General features: G+C 62.9%; 1 long non-coding RNA gene and 1 pseudogene across 1 annotated transcript; one reads left to right on the top strand and one right to left on the bottom strand.

The window, feature by feature from the left end:
• Nucleotides 1-1,901: 1,901 nt before the first annotated feature.
• On the bottom strand, nt 1,902-5,804 carry LOC118603988. The gene is made up of 2 exons (XR_004951569.1): nt 4,796-5,804; nt 1,902-3,024 (listed from the first exon to the last, which is right to left on the bottom strand). It is a non-coding gene; the product is annotated as an uncharacterized LOC118603988 (long non-coding RNA).
• Nucleotides 3,566-3,684, top strand: LOC118604484 (annotated as a pseudogene).
• Nucleotides 5,805-11,573: the final 5,769 nt, after the last annotated feature.

Consider the following 11,573-nt stretch of genomic DNA (forward strand, 5'->3'; position numbering starts at 1 on the left):
AAACCACAACATCCCGATAGTAACCTGAAAACAAGCAGCCTGCACCCACATGCCCGCCCCAGCTGGCCACGTCCTCCGTCCTCCAGGCCCCTCCCTGCCCACTGGGTAATTTGGAAGCAAACCCCAGACATCGTGTCATTTATAAATACTTGAGTACATCTCTCCAAATAGCGTTGAACAAACGCATACTACAATAGTGATCCACTATATGTAAAGAAAGCAATGGCCGACGTTGGTGTTGAGATTTCCGGGATTGCCACTACGTGTCCTTAGAGCCGGTTTCCTTGGAACCGGAGTCCAGCCCACGTCTCTCCAGCCCGCGTCCAACCCCCGCAGGGTCAGCCAGGGCCTCGGTCCTGTTGCTTCTCTTGTCAGATTTAGCTCCTTCCTCTGCCCTCGAAATTTTAAAAGCGGCAGATGGATCCGGATTCAGGCGCCACGTCCGGGTGACAGCGCTTTGGTGTGTGGACGAGTGTGGCATCGATTCTCAGGGTCTGGCTGGGTCTGAAGTGGCCATCGGCTGGGAAGGCTCCGAGACTGAAGCCAGATCCAGGGCCTGGGGCTTGGGTTTGGGGGCTGTGGGGACACTGGGGGCCTGGCCACCAGGCTGGCGGAGGACGTGGATGTGGACCCTCTGGTGCTGGCACGGTTTCGGGGACCAGTGTGGCCCCTGAGGCCCAGGAGGGAACCCTGCTGAGCCAGTTGAAGGGGGCAGCCCATGTGATGGCAGGGGAGGCTGAGGTGGGGTGTCTGGGGGTCACGGGGAGGTTGGAAAGGCAGTGAATTCTGGGAACTGGCCGCTCGAGGCCACCGTCTCCCTTCTTGGAGCCGCTCTGGCCAGAACACCCGCACGGCCTCGCCCCGTGCACAGACGCACCCAAGGCAGCAGGAGGTGGCGACTCGCCAGCCGCTGCCAGCCAGCCTGCTACGCAGCGCCTCCCCGGCAACGGGCCCAGGGAGAAAGGGCGCCGCCATCTGGCCTGGCAGGGACGGGCCTGGCCGGGGACCCCGGCAGAGCGCACTGGGGTGGACACTTAGGTTGCTGGGGCACGGGGGAGGGCAGCGGGCAGAGCTCCCCACCCCCCCTCCACGAGGCCACAGCTTCTTGGGATGGGGGCCTGCGTGAAAAGGAGGTGCACACAGGGCAGAAAGGCCTGCGGGGGTGGGGGGACACGTACAAGGTCCGGGTCTCCCCTGGGAGTTTTTGTTCGAGGGGCCCTGGTCCTCCATCCCGGCGGGGGCAATCCCGGTCTGGGAGCGCGCGCACAGCCGAGGGCCGCCCAGCCCTCAGCCCCGGGGTTTCACTGCCCGCCCCCCAGGGCGTCTGGCCCCCAGGCAGGACGCATTAATGTCGCACTCACACTCGCAGGAATCAGCCCCAGGCCTTTTCCTTAAAGACTGCCGCTTACAAAAAAAGCTGCACAGTCAGGATTGGTTGTCAAGAAACTTCGGCAAGGCGCCAGGCAGGTTCGGTGGGGAAAGGACAGTTTTCAGCAGATGGTGCTGGGCGACTGGACAGCCCCACGCGACAGAGGGACGCCGGACCCTCACTACGCATGCGCACGCACGGGCCCGCGAAGTGCACCCCAGACCTCCACGGCGCAGCTAACCCTGCAAACAGGCGAGAAACGGGCGAAGCCCGCCCGCCCTCGGGCCACACCGCGGGCTCTGCACGCAGGACCTTCCCGCCGAGGGGCTCAGCTGCTGGCCCTGGGCCTGAGGGGACAGAGCCAGCCCGCAGCGCCAGCGAAGGGGGCCGCAGGGAGGCCGGCTGCTGGCCGGGGCTGCGTGGCCTCTCCCTGCGGGCTCCGGGCGGGGCCTCCCCAAGAGCCAGGGGTAGGAAGACCCCTGGAGGGTGGTAACGGTTTCGTTGAGGTGTAACTGACATATGACGAACTGTGGTCGTTTGCAGGACACAATTTTACAAGTTTAGACATACTTCGCACACACCCGTGACACCGTCACCCCACTCGAGACAGTGAGCAGCACATCCAACACCCCGAGTTCCCTCCTCCCCGCCCCACTCGACCACAATTGGTGGAGATCCAGCCGTGGGGTTTGGAGCGGGTCACTGCTGAGTGCTGTCCTCCGCGTGGGCGGACAGACCCCAGTTCGCTTGTCCTTCGACGGACATTTGGGTGGTCTCCAGTTTCCGGCTGCTACCGGCGAAGCTGCTGTGAACACGTGTGTGCAAGCCTTCGTGCGGGCACACACCTTCCTGTGAACAGCACGGAGAGACTGTCCACCCCCTTTCCACAGGGCCGCACGGTTTCTCGGCGCCGTCGGGAGCCGGCGGGGAGCCGGGGGGCCGGCCTCGTCTCCCTCGCTGCAGCCCCTCCCCCCCACCGTCAGTCTCTCCAACGTTAGCCGCGGCAGTAGGTGCGAGGCGGCGCCGCCTGGCGGGTTTAGTTTGCATTCTCCTAACAAGCGACCGCCCGGCTTGTGCTCACGCATGGGCCACCCACAGACCTTCAGCCAGGTGTCCCTTTGAGTCATTTTTTTTCCAATCGAGTTGTTTTCCTATTGTTGAGTTTTTAAGAACATAACCCCAGTGAACTATTTATTTCACTATACATACTTATTTCAGTTTTCCTTGCGAGAAGGTTTATAACTAAAAGTTCAATTCTTTAATAGAGCAGGGCTGTTCAGGTGATCGACTTCTTTGGCAAGCTTTGGTAGTTTGTGTTTTTCAAGGAATTTGTTGAACACATTGACCTAGAACTGTTCGTAATATTCTTTTCTCATCCTTTTAATCTCTCACTCGATGGCTAGTGAGTCGTCGTTTTCTGGGTACGCACCTAAGGCTGTAAAGTCTGTCCTCTGACACTGACATGGGCTATATTTCACATGTTTTTAATCAATAGCGTTCTTTCATTATTGATCGCTTAACATTTTTAATTTGCTCTTTTGCTCAAGAGTTATCTGAAGACGTATTTTAAAAAGCAAAACGGATCCGTGGTTCCCACTGGAGACTTCAGCAGCCCTCTTGCGAGTTAGCACTCCCAGACAGAGTCCGGCACGGATCTAGGAGACATCATTATCGTTGGCCACCAGGGTCTACCTGGCACCTACAGGGTCCCCTCCTGCAACAGCACATCTCCCCCGCCCTCTGAACCCCGGGACCGTTTCCCACGGTCGGCCTGAGCCTGAGCCAGGAAGCAGCCTCGACAAAGTCAAGACCTGACACCATGCCAGCCGTGCCTCTGACCCCACTGGCATCAAAGCAGAAATAAGTAAAGACGACGAGGAAATCCGAACACTTGGCAACTAAACGACACACTTCACAATCGCCTGGGAGCTGAAAGAGCACGTCCCAAGGGAAACTAAAAAAATAACGATAATCGAACTGGATGAAAAAGAAAATAGAACATGTGAAAAGTCACGGGCCGCAACGAACAGTGCTTAGAGGGAAAAGATTCCGCCTAAAGGGCTGGGAGCAAGGAGAGCAAGAATAAACCCGAAGCAAGCAGCGGGAAGCAGCGGACGTCAGTGTAATTCTAAGCAACAGCCAAGAAAGTCAGTGAGATGAAAAGCATTTCTTTGAAAAGATCAAGAAAATCGACACGTCTACGGCCACGCCGCCCTGAACACCCCCGGTCCCGTCTGATCTTGGAAACTAAGCAGGGTCCGGCCTGGTCAGTACTTGGATGGGAGACCGCCTGGGAAGACCAGGTGCTGTAGGCATAAAAAATAAAAAATAAGGGATTGTAAACTGACAAGGTCCTTGCAACCTGTGAGGTCAACCAAGGGTTGTCTCGCCTAAAAAAGAAAGGAAGGAAGGAAGGAAGGAAGGAAGGAAGGAAGGAAGGAAGGAAGGAAGAAAGAAAGAAAGAAAGAAAGAAAGAAAGAAAGAAAGAAAGAAAGAAAGAAAGAAAGAAAAGAAGAAAATCGACGAACTTCTGGCCAGACCGGCAGGGAATTTGCTGCAGACCTTGCACACTCCAAGAGTGTAAAGGGGACGTCATAGACAGCTGAGCTCACACGCGCCCGGCAGCTTGGAGATGAGCGGGTCCCTGGAAAATCATGGAACACCCAGTGTGAACTAGATCATTTGCACAGCCCTGGGGCCATTAGAGCGGTTGAATTCACAATTTTAAAACTCCCAGAGAAAGCCGCCCGCAGCCCAGGTGGTCTCACGGGGGATTCCACCAAACGTTTAAGGAATTTCACACACTCCCTTCTGGAAAAGAGACGCCATCTCCCAATTCATTTTCTGAGGCTGATATGGCCCAGACACCTTAGCAGACAAAGACAACACAAAATAAGGAAACGACAACTATCCCTCGTGAGTATCGATGTGTTCGGCGACCTATAAAAAATCCTGCACCACACCCAGCAGGGTTTATTGCAGGGGGGCAAGACCGGTTCAATATTGAAAAATTGGTGTAATCCACTAGCTAAAGAAGAAAATCCACACAATCCTGTCAATAGAGGCAGAAGAAGCAACTGACAAAATTCAACGGCTAGTCATGAAACTCAAAGACCAGCCCAAGTCAGCGCCACAGAGGCCGAGACCGAGGCGACTGTGGACGAATTGGTCAGCTGGGCATCAGAGCTGTTAGGCCTCGTCACCGCATGGGGCTTACGGTAGGGTTTCTGCTCAGCAAAGTGACACACGTGCCCCCATCACACATCAGGGGAGAAAACTCTCCATCAACTCAATAGCTGCAGAAACGGCCCTTGACACAACTTAACGCTCACTGGCGATTTTTAAAAACTCTCCTAGGAGAGAAGGACTTCCACATCTGATCGAGAGCATCTCCTTGAGAAGATGAAGCAATGTCGAGACACTCACGTCACAGGAGGAGGGGTAGATGGCCCACCGCCCCGCGATGGAGAGGGTGTGCTCGATATCCTGTGAGCAAATGCACACGCGACGGACTGGAGAAAACGTTTGCGGAGCGTGTGATGATACTTCCCAGGCGCGTTGCTCCTACAGATTACCGTGCGCAGAAGACAACGCGACGGAGGACCGGGCCGAGGCCGCGCGTCTCCTGCGGGCCGCGGACCTGCACGGACCAGGACTCCGGTTCCGTGGGAGCCCAGCCCAAACCGACTCGTGGGAGAGGAGCACAGCGGCTCTTGTACCCGGAAAAGCAGAGCGGGTGGCTTCAGGCGTGGCTCGATCTAGGCGCGTCGCTGGCCCCCTCTTCCTGCCTTGGAGGCTTTCCTGTGCTCCATCCCCAGGCAGCCTCTCCTCAAGTCCTGGCCACAGTCCCCCCTGCTCAGCTTCCTCATGGGGGGTGGCGGGGGAGAAAAAAGCCTGGCCGACCTCTCGCCGACCTCGCCCGAGTCAGCCTCAGCTGCCTGGACAGGCTGGCTGGCCGAGCAGTGAGCGCGGGCAGTAATGGATGGAGAAGCCGGGGGTGGGGAGGGGTTCCCTGGCCAACGGCGGCTGCACAAGCCTGTCGCTCCCCGAGGAGCCTGCGGGTGGCAGCCAGGCGACGCGGCCAGGACGGTCTGGGTGGCCGGATCAAGAGGGTGCAGCCGGGCGGGGGCGGGGACTCCCCGAGCCGGGCGGGCCTGGCCGGGACGTGGCCTTCTAGGGTGAAAGAAGCGGACAGAGGGAAAGTTGACGGAAATGCTTGCCGGCCCGGCCTGGAAAACAGCCGGAAACTCCAGCCGGTGCAGTACGAGCAGCCCGCCCGGAGGAGGCGCCCGAGGGCCTCAGAGACCGGCGCCGACCTGGCGGGACCAGAACCTCAGACCTCGGCCGGCCTTGGGGGAAGGGAGGGGTGCAACAGGCCCCGCGCCCCGGGCACCCAGCGCTGGGCAGGCCCTCGAGACGCCTGGGCCTGACACCGGCCTGTCACTGTGCTGAGGGGCAGGATGCGGACAGCAGTGCCCAGTCCGCGGAGGGGCCGCCACCTCAGGAGAGGCACGGGCGGGTTCTGCGGACCCAGCAGGGTGCGCAGGGGTGACGCCTGAGCAGGCCTCGAGGGGCCATCCGGTTCACGAGGCCTGAGCACAAGCCGGGGAGAGGGAAGGGGCGAGGCCTGCCCAGACGCCCGTGTGTGCGGCCAGGAGCATCCGCCCAGGAGCATCCGGGCTCCAGACCCTCCGGGGCTAGTGGAGATTGTGCGAAGGCGGCGGGGAGGGGGACCCCAGCGGACTGGGGGGCAGCGTGTGCAGAGAAGGCTCTGGCTGCATTTGGTGCACGATTTGGGGGTGATTGTAGAATTCAGCGGGGACAAGGGAGGGCTGGAGGGAGAGCGGTCTGCCTTGGCGCTGGACGCCGGGTCCTGGGGAGGGGCCCGGGAAGGCCTGGCCCCCGGGCCTTTGTGCTGCCCGCCCTCTGCTTCCAACGGCCCTGCCCACCCTGTGTGGGGCTGGGCCCTTCCTCACCCTGGAAGTCGGCTGGGTGCGGCCTTATTTTCCTGGTGACCTCATGAGGGTGACCAGGAAGCCGGGGACCCCCCGTGAGGCACCCTCTCCACAGCACCCCAACACCAAGAGTCCCCCAGCATGGGGACTGGAGGATCAGCCACCACCACCCACTGTAGGGGCCACCCCTGGAAACAGGGATGAGCAGGTGATTGGTTTCCTGGGGGCACCTCACATCTTTGGGGTCCCCACCTCCAACGACAGGTCCCAGTGCCCAGGCTCAGCCCAGACCCTGTGGTCCCTGGAGGCCTGGTCACCGGGGTCCTGCAGGCCGCCCCTCCTGGGATCCCCCAGGCCCCGCTGGGGTCCGGCTGGACCCCGATCATGTCAAGTTCTGCTCTGTCTATCCTCCCAGCCAGGGTGAGTGGAGTGTCTGCGGACACACAGCCGGAGACGTCCTCGCCGTGGCGCATTTCCAAACACTGGACTGGCTGGTGACAACGGGAGCAGTGAGGTGGCCCCGGGCCAAGGCGGGGCCAAGGCGGGGAGTGTCCTGCCTCCTGCTCAGGGGAGGATGAGCCAGCAGCTTCCCCGTGCAGCAGACCAAGCACGGCCCCCAGGCACCGTGTGTGCACATGTGTGCATGTGCATGCACACATGTGTGTCTGCGCGTGTACATGTGTGTGCATGGGTTGTGTGCACGTGTGTGCACGTGCATGCACACACGTGTGTGCACGCATGTCTTCTGTGTAAGTGTGTGTGTGTGCACGCACACACGTGTGTGTGTCCTTGCTGAGGCTGGAGGAGACAGCACATCCGCTCTGCTCCCCGGGGCCCCACGTGGCGGGGCGCATGGCCGCCTGCCGTTCGGGGCTGCCGTGTCCGTGACTTAACCGGGGCCTGACGGGCACCGCCGCCCCTGCATTTCAAGTCTTTAAGATAATGTTTCACTGTGGCAAAAGTACAACAGAATATAATCAATAATACGATGACGTAAACACGCAACAACTCCGAATGTGGGCACGCCTCGCCCGTGACACTCCCGGAGGAGGACCTCCCCCGCAAACAGGGCGCGGCTTCCGAGGGCTCGGACGGTGGCCGGCGGCTCGCCCTGCTCCCTGCTCCGCACCGAAGCGGCTGTGGGTAAGACACACGCCACCGCGCGCCGGGAGTGTCCCCGCAGCTGCCGCCCGCGCCGGGAGGCCGCGGCGCCGTGCAGTGCCGGGGCGACATGTGCCTTAGTCGACGCGCACGGCTCGGTGGCGCTGAGCACATTCCCAGCGCCGCGCAGCCGTCAGGGCACCACCGCCGGCCCCAGAGCTTTCTCACCGTCCCAAACTGAAACCCTGTCCCCGGGAGGCACCGGCCCCGGCCCCCCCCCCGGCCCTGCACCCCAGTGTCTCAGGCCCTTCACGTGGGGGCTCACCCAGCACTCGTCCTGCGTCCGGCTTCTTTCACGGAGCCTAACGCCCCGAGGTCTCTCCGTGTTGTGTCGGGGTCCCCTCCTTTCTGAGGCTGAACCCCGTTCCACAGCCTGGGTGGACCCTGGGGTCAGGCCCACCACTGGCTGCCGTGTGCCTGGGAACGCTCACCTCGGTTCTCGGGGTCTGTCCTCACAAGTGGCATTGCTGTCTTCAGCTTTTGGGGGGGCCCATGTCTCGAGTCCGAGGGTGACGCCAGCCTCTGCCTCTGTGGCCCTGCCCCACCGGGGGCTGCACAGGACCCTGGGCATCTCGGCACCAGGTGGGCCCGACCTGGCCCACAGCTGCGGGAAGACGGCAGAGCGTCCCGTCTCTGCTGCACGGCCGCGGGAGCCCGGGTGGCCCCAAACGTCGGCGGGACGTCACCGCGCTTGATGTTTTTGGGTCGGAAGGTCAACCAGGGCCCTCACACGCGACCCCGTGGCCTGCGCCCGGCATCTTTGAGCGTAGCCTGACACGCAGACGTCCCTCCGATGGACAGACGAGGCAGAGATGATGTCTCTCCCAGGACGAGGTGGCTGCCATCTTGCTCAGCCCCGAGGGAGGAGCCCTGTCCTCTGCCGGCAGCCAGCAAGGGCCCGAAGCCCACGACAGCCACAGGGAAGGGGGCCCCCCTTCCACACGGCCTGAGACGCTGCAGCCCCGCCAACACCTGGGCCAGGTTTCTGACCCACGGGACCTGCGGGATAATCCGTGCTTGCCATTTCAGGTTTGGGACAATTTGTTCTGCAGCAGTAGGCAGCCGATGTGCTGGGCAAGGACGCTGTGACCAGACGCCTGACCAGACGCCTGGCCATCGCGGCTCCCCGGGGCCATCCTTGCCTCGCGGCCTGCCGTGCAGCCACTCTGGGGCCGTCACCCCACAGACACACTAGGCCACCGGCTCTGGCAGGACCTCCCACCTCCGGCCCTGGCCCAAGGGGGACACAGGGCTTCTCACTGATGACCCCAGCCCCAAGCAGCGAGTCCCAACCCTCTGCCCCTCCAACCTTGCAAAACAAACCCGCCTGCCTCCCCGCCCCCCGCCCCCCCCTCTGCGTCTGTCGCCTCCTTGCTCAGTACCTCCCCAAGGCAAGTCCGGCACCTGCGCCTTGTCGCTGCAGGCCATCGTCATCCCCAAGCTCCCCGGAAGCGCTCCGGGGCACGTTAGGGCGCCTTCAGTTGTGCTTAGCAGGATGCAGAAAATGCCCCCAAATCAATCGAGTCCTCCATCCGGCCCGTGCTTAGCAGGATGCAGAAAATGCCCCCAAATCAATCGAGTCCTCCATCCGGCCAATCCAGCCCGCCCCTCCTGCACCCTAGGTGTCCACGCCCGCATGTCCTCCAGGGTCCTGCGGGCACACACCTGCCCAGTCCACACCTGCCGGGCCCACAGCTCCCTGCTGAATGATTCCTGTCCACCTGAAGCAGGCACAAAACCTCCCCACTAGGCCACCTGAGACTGGACCCTGCCACGACCTAAGCTCAGGGGGGCGGGGGACAGGTGAGACGGACACCTGGCTCAGGTGAGAGCCCTGGGCGATGTGGCCTGCCAGTGGGAGGCTGGTCTCCAGCGAGGCCTGTGGCCACTTCCGTGGCCCCGGAGGGTCCAGGGGATCAGAGTCCCAGGGTCTCTGACGCTTCCACTGGACGGTCTGTCTGGGTTGTGGGACCTGCTCTTGGCTCTCGGGGCCCTGACTCCAGCACAGAGATGGACGGAGGTGGGGCTGTCATCTCCCTGGAGGCCCCGCCGCCCCATGGTGAGTCACCAGCCTGAGCTCCAGCACCGTCTGCCCTCTGGCCTCAGGAAACGAGACTCCAGACCTCGGCCTGGTGGCCATGCTGTGTCCTGGGGCTGTCTCAGCGGGTGCTGCAGACTTCAGCTGACGGTTATCACCTCCACTGTCCGGCTGAGAGGGCCGGGTGTCCACAAGGCCGCTTCCCCTGAGGCCGCCCCCCCTGCACAGGCCCCGCCCGCCCCGTACGCCCGCAGGGGCGTCCCTCCGCCAGGCCTCGTCCCTGTTCGCCTGGAGCCCTCGCCCTGACTTAATTGCCTCCGTGAAGACACCGTGGCTCCCCTGCTCCCACCCAGGCCCCCCGATGGAACCTCCGTCTTTCCCAGCCTCCTCATCACCCCCACTTGGCATGGCTCATCCTGCAGCAGCCCAGGGACCCTGCCCCCTCCAGGCACGCCTTCCAGCCCTGATGACCCGCATGGGGCCTGTGGCTCCTTCCCGCCCACCAGTCCCTGAGCTCCCGGGGTGAGGGCTGCCGGCCTGGCTCCCTCCTCTGCGCCCCTGCCCATCCGTGCCCTGCCTGCGCGCTGGCCTTCCCCCAGCCGCCCTGCTCCGTCCCTGACCCAGACCTGGCCCCGTGCAGGACTGGAGGGGACCCTGGGCCCTGTCCCGCCACACCTCCCTCTAAGTGGCCTGATTTAATTGAGTCGTGCTAGATGCCACCTAATGGAACTTAGCAGAACCTAATGACCTTGATGGTGGCTCGGGGCGAGAGGCAGCTGGCGAGACAGAGGCCAGGACCCAGGCACCCTTCCCAGAGGGTGGGAGGGTCACTTGAGAAGGGAACAATGGCCGTGGGGGAGACTGAGGACCCCATTAGGCCAGCCCTGTTTCGTGCAAGCCGGGGCCAGAGCCCGTCCCCTGAGACAGGCTCCAGGAACCCAAGAGTGACCCTGGACCGGCCACTTTACCTCCGGGGCCTTGGACTCCCCATCTGGAAAGTGGGGGTGGGGACGCCAGCCCCCCACAGAGGAGGCCAGTGTGGAGGCCAGACAAGCGATGGGGCCAAGAGGAAGACCGGAAAAGGTGACCGGGACAGGACGAGTCGGAGGGGGCGGGTAAGCCAGGCGCTCACGCTGGGTCCAGCCTGGACCATGGCAGCCAGCGGGGTCTCAGGGGGAAGCTGAGGCCGGTACCTGCAATGTTTCTTCTGCAGTAAAAACAGAATCGGAGAGGCGATGGGCGAGGCAGGTCGGGACGGCAAGGAGGATGAAGACAAGAAGGAGCCCCCGGGACAGGGACACGGGGAGAGGCCCCAGCTGCCCCCCCAGGCCCTGCCTGACCGTCCCCGAACGCCGCCCACACGGGACGAGCAGGAGGAAGCACGGGCCAGGCCCTGCTCCCGGCGCCTCTGAGGCCGCCTGGCCCAGGGTGCCCGGAAAGGGCCGCACCGCCCACCCCTGCCCCGAACCTGCAGTGAGGGGACTCACGGTGTCCCCCCCGCGAAGGCAGCTCGGCCGTCCTGGAGTCACAGCTGCTGCTGGCTGATGGGTCTGAGGGTGCACCCTTCGCCCCCCCTGCGCGGATCTGGGGGTAGGCAGTGGACAGACGCCCGCCCCCCACGCCCGCCCCTGGCGCCTCCTCAGGGCGCACGGCCGCCCCTCAGCATTTCCTCCCCTTCTGCGACATTCCCACGGGAGACTCGGAGAGGGCGGCGGTCCCCGGGGCTCCCACGCGCCCACGGACACGCGCGTGCACTCACGAGCACACACCCAGGCACGCCTGCTTGTGGACATGCATGTCCTCCGCCCACACGCGCACGTGTCCAGACACCGAGCAGCCTGTCTGGGCTTCGGGAACGCCGGGTGAGGGGGCGCCACGCAGTGGGACCCCCAGCCCACGCAGCAAGGTCGGGGTGCCATGAGCTGCTTGGGGGGTCCTCGGCGACGCATTTGTGCTGCGGGCTGGATGAGACCTGTCCCACGCGGTGGCCGCAGAGGGGCCTCTTCCCGCCGCTGCTGCAGGAAGTGTCACCCCCATCCCAGGTACGCCT

This window comes from Rousettus aegyptiacus, unplaced genomic scaffold (assembly GCF_014176215.1).
Source record: "Rousettus aegyptiacus isolate mRouAeg1 unplaced genomic scaffold, mRouAeg1.p scaffold_m13_p_6, whole genome shotgun sequence".
Lineage (NCBI taxonomy): Eukaryota > Metazoa > Chordata > Mammalia > Chiroptera > Pteropodidae > Rousettus > Rousettus aegyptiacus.